General features: G+C 39.9%; 1 long non-coding RNA gene across 1 annotated transcript; it reads left to right on the top strand.

Moving 5' to 3' along the window:
- Positions 1–8,602: 8,602 nt before the first annotated feature.
- Positions 8,603–9,580, top strand: LOC130170449 (uncharacterized). The gene is made up of 3 exons (XR_008827985.1): positions 8,603–8,667; positions 8,989–9,104; positions 9,326–9,580. It is a non-coding gene; the product is annotated as an uncharacterized LOC130170449 (long non-coding RNA).
- Positions 9,581–9,980: the final 400 nt, after the last annotated feature.

Here is a 9,980-nt window from a genome sequence, read left to right as displayed (position 1 = left end):
GACACCACAAAGGACCAAATATTGCACGGGGGATTTCTGCTTTTTATCTTGTGATGATCAAAATGGAGGATAAAGAGACAGAGAGTCACACAGACTCTCCAGCTTTGTAAACTCCATGAAAGTCATTGATTATTCAACCTGGACTTCCTTGAAAGTGTTTCATTGTCTCACTGGCACCTAAAGCAACACATGCGCACCAACACAGACGCTTTCATGTTTCTAATGCTTTTCCCTTTTTATTTTTCTTCTGAAAGCTTTGTTTATCAGCTTGTATGTTTATAGTGATCACTCTGTGATGCTTTCCACATCCCAGTCAACAATAAATAACACAGACAAACATATTCCCAAGGGCTTGTTAAAGCTTGTTATGACAATTAAGGAATTAAAAGGTCCAAAAAAATAAATAATGTGATGAATGTGAAGATTTATTTCGTCAAACTGGTTTTTTGAGCCTGGAAGTTGTATAATGTTTTTTTACTGTCTTGTTTTTTTGTTTTTTTTTTACTTTTCTTTGTTTTTTACTTTACTTTCAATCCTGATATTTTAAAACATACACACACACACACACACACACACGCACACACACACACGCACACACACACACACACGCACACGCACGCACACACACACACACACACACACACACACACACACACACACACGCACACACACACACACACACGCACACACACACACGCACACACACACACACACACACACACGCGCGCACACACACACACACACACACACACACACACACACACACACACACACACACACACACACACACACTCACTTCCTCCCTCAGTATTGAACTCATCATTACTGAGCTCAAACTGAAGCTTTGATACACACTGATTCAGGGCCAGTTCACATCATGAAAATAAGTTTGCTGATGTTTGTGTGGTTCTCTCTGGAGACACAAACCATGCATCCACCAGTTTCATGTGGTCTTTCGAGTGCTCTGCTGCCAAACAACCATCTGGTTATGTGATATGAAATGAAATTATCCTTTCATTTTGGAATAATGCACTTCTCATGTTCATACTCATGTTCATCAGGCCAAGGCCACACACAGTACGGGTAAATGCCAAATCTGATGCTCCACTATTTTTTTTTTTAATCATTTTCCTGCAGTTGGTTGCAATGAATGATGAAATGTTCAAAACAGAGATGTTTTAGTTTGATCCAACAACTTGCAGACAGATCTGGAGAGAATATGCAACCAGAGGTTAGTCCATTTAGTACATTAGGATGATACTAATACCAGTAGTTCTTCTATATCTTCATCCACACCAATAGCCCCTCAATGACAGTCATTCAGTCTGCTACTTTGGTCGAGACTGAAATATCTTAGCAGATGTTGGCAGATGTTGATGTTTTGTAGCCTGTATCTATATTATATTAAAATTTTATATTATATTATTTTATATTATGATGAATACAATGTTCATGTTACATTTAAACAAAAAAATAATTTTCTTTAAAAGGTGTAAATGGAAAACAAGTCTAGGTATGAACCTATTATGGCTGGGACATACAGTATATGGGTCCATGATTGTTGTTTGGGAGCCTTGCCTCCATTTCAGCAACTACACCACATCGATCACACGTGCCATTGTCTCTAAAGGAGCCAGAGGAATAACTAAACATAAGACACACCGAGCAGAGAGAGGAAGGGAGAGAAGTCATCGCTAACTGCTAAAGAAGCTAGCAGATCTGAATAGCATGTGCACAACAGAAACACCAGCAACCAGAAATGAGACAATACTCTTACTGCAGCATTTAAAGCCCTGTAACACTTGAGAGCTTTTAATTATAAATTGTGTCATGCACTGACCAATTCTACACATCTGTCAGAGAGAATTAGAAACAAAGAGCTGTTGCCTTCTGCAGTCAAGCTAAATAAAGACTCTGATCACTTTCTGAGGAAATACAGTATTAAAAAAATCATGGATCCACTGTAAACGCCCACTGATGACGTAATAGAAACTCTTCACACCAAATCATTTTTAAAGAGCAACTACAAATGGGAAAAACCCAACACTCGGCCAACCAATGATGAAACTTCACTCAAGTCCATCTGTCACTCAGTCACTCAGTCACAGACATTTGCTGGCTCGTGACCCTGACAAACAAAATAAGAGCAGGTAGCAGACATGTCAGACATGTGAGTGGGACATGTGAACCTGCTGTGGTTCACACTCTCTGATGTGAGGAGAGAGAGCTGACCCTGCAGGTCTGACCCCACTGACAGGTGCAGTACCACGGTGGACCAGACAGTGACGGATGTCCGACTTCCACAAGCAAACAAAACATCGTCCATTAAGCCAAGTAGTGATTTTTGTTTTGATGCTGGGCTCAGATTCTCAGATTTGAGATCTGTTTATTGTGTCAGATCTTTCCATCACTGTTCTGGTCGCCACTATTTGCTGCTGAGCTCCTGAGAAACTCCTCTCTCCTGGAGAGAGTCTCATGTCACTATGACAACTGAGAACCGTGACTTCAGATTACAGGCTTTGCTAATTAGCTGAGAGTTTTTAAAGTGCTGATGTTGATATTATTGCTTTTTTCTTCTGTTTTGATCTGTTTGAAAATTCAACATAAAATGTAGTTAATGTAAACTGCACATTTTATTTTAGTGGGGTGATACTTTATGAAGCATGCTGTTGTGGCACCCTCAGCATGTCACCCACCCATCACTGCCTGTGGTCAGTATTGGCAGCAGAACGGTGTGTGTGTGTGTAGGCCTGAGTCAAAGCAAACTACTGTGTGTTCATGGTGATGAACCAACATGTGAGCCAGTGCAACAGTGTGGCTCACTGATGTGCTTTTAATAGTTTTTGGACAACAAGAGGAGAAACATATATCAGACTCTGTTACACACACAGCACTTGTTATTAGTTCTGGTATGCACGTGTGGTTTGTTGACAATAGGAAAAATACAGAATATCACCTGACTTTTCTTTTAAGATGCCAGATTGAAACTGTTGGTTTATGGAGGATCAGAAGGTCATGTGTTGTGTTGTGTTGTGTGATGATGCAGAGTGCTGTGTAATCCCACAGACGGCCCTCCTCAGACAGTCTCTGACATTATGAGACAGACGCAGGAGGCAGTTAAGTAGCGGCTGCCTCTGCCTTTCTGATGCTCCGCTCATTTTTTCTCTCTAGACAGGAGGAGGAGGAGTGGGCAGAGAATGAGGGTCTCTTATCCTTTATCCCAGTCCTTCCCTCACCCCGTCTCTCTCTCTTCCTCTTCCCCCTCTCGTTCTTTGTCTGGGTGAGATGGATTTGTAGGTATTTTCCAAAGATTTGATGGCAGCTCTGGTCTGGATGACGTTTAGTCACAGCGCTGCTTCAACTGGTCTCTCTCTCTCGCACTACCTACCCCCCCACCCCTCCACACCACCCAACCCCCCCTCTCCCTTGATGCTCCAGGGGGCTTCAAGGATTACAGATCCCAGACACTGGCAGTCTGAGATGAACCTCCTGAATATCCATGGAAGGGGGAGCAGAGGTAATGGGTAGTTTGTGTGTGTGTGTGTGTGTGTGTGTGTGTGTGTGTGTGTGTGCGCGCGCACGCACGCGTACGGGAATATTTAGGATAATGAAAGGATGTGCCACGCTCAGCTGGCTCCATCAGGAAGGGCAGTGCAGGTGTATCTGATCATAACTGTTGTTTTTATGATGGGAACTGCAGATGTTTGACTTTTGTGCAGCTAATTGGCTGATACCAGTTTAGATCTGATGTAAAATGATTATTAGCGTTAGCGAATGTCACTCTGACATTCAAGTATATGGTGTGTTTGTCTTTAGTCTGTGTTTAGTGTTGAATAAGACAACTAAGTAGAGGGGGGAAAATGGAGGAAGCCAAATTAAACTGCAAGGGGCAGAAGATCCTGTTTACCCCCGGGAGCAGTGGTAACAGACTGGGCTGTGTTCAGTCAGTAAGACTATCTCCATGCTCATGCTTTTCTAAATCACAAGCTTTCCGTTTCCTGCTATCTCTAAACTTCACCTGCTCATTCCCACAACCTGACACTGCGGTCATTCAGCTCCATGAAGATTTCGAGACCTACTTCCTCCAAGATGTTTTCTGAATTTGTTTGTGTTTGGTCTCTTGGTTTCTTTGGTTTCTGAAGTTGCAGTGAGCCGAGCTCTCAGGGCCACCATATAAACCCTCCCATCAGATGTTCCAATCTTCAAGATTCATCACAAATTGCAAAGACCTTAATTTAATACTAATGGAGAAATATCTGACTGTATGACTGAGAAATAAAACTGAGCTTCACTGCAGAAGACCCAAGTGTCTCACTGTTGACGATGCAGCCATGTTGTTTGAATAAACCTTTTTTGGAATAGCAAAAGTAATGTGTGGTTGTATGTTTACATTCAGGTGACTGGCCCATACAGCGTGAGCAATAAAGTCATGCATGCAGAAATGCTCATTTAAATGTTTTGTGAGTAGGGGAGACTTGGCGATGGTTGTATCATGGGTCACTTTAACACTTGCAGTTTCTCCGATCAGGAACAAGTTAGGAATCAACCTGATTTACTCTCTACCTGCTTAATTTAGTCCTAATTGCACATGATAGGAAGTAGCACCTGTGGCAGACACAGACAGTTTTAGAAAGAAAAAACTCATTTTAAGGTATGAACTTTTTTTTCTCCTTCATTTATTTTTGTCGGCTTTGTAGTTAAACTCTTTTATGTTGTCAGTTTTAGCTGTTAGCTGTAAGTTAAGCTAGTTCATGAGTCTGGGTTAGTTGTAACAACATTACACACAGACACACACACACTGAAGTTATAAAGTTTTTGTCACAGTCCTTATGTCATTGTTAAGTCAATCCATAATGTAACATTTCACCCCAGGATATTTTACAACTAACCCTGACTCTGAGGTGACATGTACATGTATTACACATGTAACCAGATTGCATCAGGCCTACATTTTGAATGCACTGGCTTAAAAGAAATGATGGGTTAGGGTTAGGGTTAGGTCTCCAGGGAGTTTCTTCCCAAATCCCAACAACTCACAAATATAAAAATGAGAGAATATCTTCAGGAAGGATGCTCTAGTAGAGTCTATAGAGGTGGAGAACCTATGAGAAGGAGAACTAAAGCTATTCTGGAGGCTCAGGGTGGAATAAAACCTCACTAACACACATGTTGCATTTGACCTTTTTTTGTATTGGTGACACTTCAGGGAACTAGTCTCCACATTTTTCCATCACAGCCTGTTAACATTATTAGATCCTAAAGTGGAAAAAATAATTGCAGATAGCACTGCCTGTAATTATGGGCAATCTTAACAATTCTGCGTGTTTACTGTGTAACAAATCACATCCATTCTAATCAGACTGTTGGAGCTGGAAGTGTTTAACACATTAACACATTCAAATTGGACAAGATGAAAGTTTAATGATTCACATGAGGAAATTGATCTGTTGGAGCAGGAATCTGTAACACAGGGAGGGAAGAGTGGGTTATACATTCTTTGGTTTTAGAGTTAAGAATGACAAAGAGGAAATTAAGAGCATGTTTAAGTGGCACAGGCTCTGGACTGACTTGGAGGAATGGTCAAACAAAGGTTGCATGACTTTTTGAAGGTACAGATAACATATTTAGGACTAATACCGAGCAGTTGCTGTTGAGGGTTTGATGCCTCCTTAATTAAAGGAGGCAGGTTCTTCCATTATTGTAAAGGTTAATGGTCATTTATTCTGACCAAGAGACGAGTGAGTGTTTTATCATAGATATATATATATATATATATATATATATGTAAAGTCAGCTCAGCTACATCTGTGATATAAATGTAGTGGAGTCAAAAGTAGAAAATTTCCTTTTGATACACAGTGGAGTGGAAGTAGAAAAAAATAGAAATAAACAACAAGTCCCCCCCCCATGTTCCCTTAGGGGGCTCCATAAAATTCAGATGTTGTAAGATAAATTGCATTTAGTTTTTTAAATGTCATTTAAAATCTTGGTGGTCTTTAAAGGTGTAATGTGTAAGATCGTGCTACTTGCTCCAGTAGTAGCACGGGCAGCATTTCACCTCTTTGCCCCTGTCCAGTTAATCATGTTTGTTGTTTTCCCCATGTTCCTTATAATTTATCATTTATATGTGCATTTATTGTTGATAGTTAAAATTGTTGATATCACTGAAACAAATTATGAGTACTTGTAATACAAACAGTATGTTTTTATTTACCAATAAAAATATGAAGGCAAGGGGATACTGCATGACACATGGGTGTGAGGCTACAGCAGCATGAGGAAGGGATGATGACATCATCACAAAGGCAGAATCAGAAATTAAGGTTTATTGTCAGGTAGGTTTTTTTTTTTACAAGATATTTGGCTTGGTGTTTGGTTGAGTATCCAGTAAACATATTAACAGGAAATAACAATAAAAAGGTAAAATACTGCAACAGTCAAAAAGATAAATATACATAGATACACATATTAAAAAAATAAAACAATGAAAAACACTGTGTAAAAAACTACTGCTGAGCAGGATGTGCAAAAGATCACAGTATAGACAGTTAAGACAGCTCTGTGCAGGGATAATACTAAGGTGTGACTGTAATGGGGTTGTTGATGGTTGATGAGGCCAGACGCAGAAGAAAAGGCAGGTGCTGGTCCATCACTGGGAAGACTGGACTGGACTTCTGGTCCTGATACAGACAAACATGTTATAGGACAATTAGTTTAGATCATACAAATTCTTGTATTCAAACATGTTAGGCCTGTTGTGTGTGTATAATAAATAGTAAGGATAGATATGAATATGCTAAAATAAATACAGTATTAGGCAGCGGATCCTGAACCCACTGGTTCTGGATCAAACAGTCTCTTTGTCTTACTTGTAAAAAATGTTACTGACGCATCTATCTGGACAACAGCAGCAGGAACAGGCTGAATTCTACTACATCACTAAAACGTCAACATCATACATTTATGTCACTTGAAGTGTTTGTCAGTACGGTTTGTCATTTGCACTAATGATACTTTTCGCTACAGACCAACATTAGATGTTACTCACCAGTCTAAAGGAAAAGTCTCATCTCTTTACTCGCTCGGAGCTGTCTCCAGCAGTGGGAAGCCAGGCCAGGATTTACTCGTGTTTTCTTCTTTTCTTTGCCGTTGGACGTGGTTTCTTGTCCGAGCGTTCCTTCAGGATGAAGATAAAGATCACTTTCTGTGATGCTAGTTTCTTCCTCGTGGGTCTGAGGGCAGACTAGACGCTACACTGAGCATCTAGTGCCATAAGGTGGTATTACAACACGGCCTGGGATGCAGCTAGTTGGTTAGCATGCTTATTTCAGAAGATATCTCTGAATTACAATAGATGGAGGTTTTGGTCATGACATCATCACTGTGGCTCCTTCACATACTATTGATAGTGTGAGTTCCTTTTTTGAACATTTTAAACTAAAATTCTGGCCAGATCTTACACATTGCACATTTAAGCTGCGACAGTAGCACAGAGCGACCTCAGTGACCTCACTTCAATGTGTGACCTAAAAAAAATATTGTGTGCGAAACGTCTGGCAGCTATTTGCACCTGGGGGAGAATCCTCTGCTGGAAGAACAAAGTGATCCTGTTAGGGTGCCATGTCAATTATTTTGTCCTGGGTGATAAAAATGCAGTACATACAGGTAGAGGAGCTGCACCCAACTACAAAGACAAAAACGTGGGAGAGCTGCCAGCGAGCTGTCTGCTGGTGTCAGGAAGAATTACCTGTGTAGGTATTACAAAAGACCAAATGCACGAAACCGCAAACATCACTTGTGGTGTGTGTGTGTGTGTGTGTGTGTGTGTGTGTGACAGAAAAGCAGGAGAAAGAGCTGCACTGAGTTTTGTTCTGATGTCCCGACTCAACCTCTTCACATATAACTCATGTCCCTTCACCTGCTTCAGCCAAAACATAATCAACACATGTAATTACCTTTGTTAAACTGAGTAATTACACATTTGGGTTATTTTGCTGATGTTTTTTCATGTCTTTAGTTTTGTAGCTCCACATTCAAAATACATTACAAAATACAAAATTTAAAATGTGTTCAGTGTTTCTCACTGTAACTCCTGACAAATGTGTTCAGTACATGTTTGTCCTCCAACATTTAGAAAGAGTCTTTTTTAAATATTTTGAAGCCCCATCAGCATGTTTTTCATGCAAAGAAACTAGGTCACTAGAAAAATGAAGAAATCAGACATGTTTATTAGTAACAGCTTTGGAAACAGATTTCTTTAAACTTCTTTACACCCCATTCAGTCTGAAACAGTGATACGTGCTGGTGGTGTATCTGGACAGGTCAATGTGCGTCACTTTCAGTTTTACCCACACTATAATGAATTGCTGTAAATTTACTGTGGATTTATAACAGTATGATACTGTATTTCATTTTAATTGTAATTTATCAGCATAACACAGTATTTTTCACGTTTTTGAAACACTCATCCCTTTGTAGCTCCAGTCACTTTCCATCATCATCGTGCTGATTATTGTAGACTAATATTTATGTTTTGGTGATAACATTTTTTTATTAGTCAAACTTCTCATACAACTCATTTAGCTCACTAGCTATTTCTGAGCTTGACTCTGGCAAGCACAGCTTCGGTAGAGAGCTGTCCTTCAACTACAGACTTCAACCAAGAAGGTAACATTACGCTTATCTCATGAAATTAACATTGTCCAGTATTTTTTTCTCTGCATAATTATTGAACTGCTGACATTTCAGCTAATGTTTCATTAGGTCAGCTCACTGAAATTGGACAAGCTCTGCAGTTTGAGCAACATTAGGTAGCTAACAGCGAAGGTGTTGTTTCCAGTCTTTTCATTAAACAGCTTTGTAAGTAAGGTACAGCGTCTTTAGATACTCAATTAAAAGCAGCCAACAGCCAGTAAAGGTAACTTTATTAAAGTTACTTGTTCTTTGCAGTGTGAAGACACAGCTAACTTGTGTTTACTTGTGCTACAGTATATCGTATACAGAGCTGACTGTACAACTGCAGGGGAGACAGGCAGGAAGATTCTCAAAAGCAAGTCGAGAGCTGGAATTACCAAAGTGTCTCTGACAGCAGGTGGAGAGATGAGGTGAGTCAGTGTGTTAGACATTCGACTACAGCAACGTGATATCATGTGACATGTGTGCTAAGACTTGCACTGATATGTTAACATAATCAGGCACATGTGGACCCACGGTTGTAAACCCAGTGCCTCTTTTAAGTTTGTCTATCCTGCATGTCATAGAACTTTCCAGAAGTTCAGAAGTTTGTTTCATATCACCAGTGCTCATTTTTTTTTTTTTTTTACAGGCACTGGTCATTGGTGATTGAGGATACCAGCCATACTCTGCAATCGCCCCCCCCCTCACTGGCCACTCCATTGTTCTCCTTTCCCTTTCTCCATTTCACTTTTGCTGTCATGCAGTTCACATTTACTTGTACAGAAGACTTGCTTCCCAGCTAGACCGTGATAGAGTTCTGTAACACTGTTCTCTTCACCCATGAGGATTTTAATGGAGACTTCTCACAAATATGGTTATGCAGTATTGTGGTTGTGAGTTTTGTAATACAAATTTGTTTGAGGACATGTAATAAACTACAGCAATATTTTATTAAATGTGTTTTGTCTTGCTTTACCTTTAAAAAAAAATGGGGGATTTATAGGATTTAAATGCAAAAGTAACAAGTTGTATTACCCTTTGTCAATAAATAGTAACATGCTGCCATATACTGTGAAATTTCAGTAAAACCCAGTTATCCTACTGTCATATACTGTAATCCAATATGTAGTAATATACTGTTAAAATAAATTACAGTACATGCACCGTAAAATAACTTCTTTACTTTCTCCAGTCCTGAGAAAACCTCACAAACCTTTCCAGTGTAACTTCTGTAACTTTCTGCTGTGATGTGTCAGCTGTGTGGAGGTTAGAGAACCCAGGCTTTCAGCTTCTCTCTTTTCTTA

This window comes from Seriola aureovittata, chromosome 6 (genome assembly GCF_021018895.1).
Source record: "Seriola aureovittata isolate HTS-2021-v1 ecotype China chromosome 6, ASM2101889v1, whole genome shotgun sequence".
Taxonomy (NCBI): Eukaryota; Metazoa; Chordata; class Actinopteri; order Carangiformes; family Carangidae; genus Seriola; species Seriola aureovittata.
The sequence above is the reverse complement of the archived record's forward strand: the minus strand, read 5'-3'. Positions and strand labels throughout refer to the sequence as shown.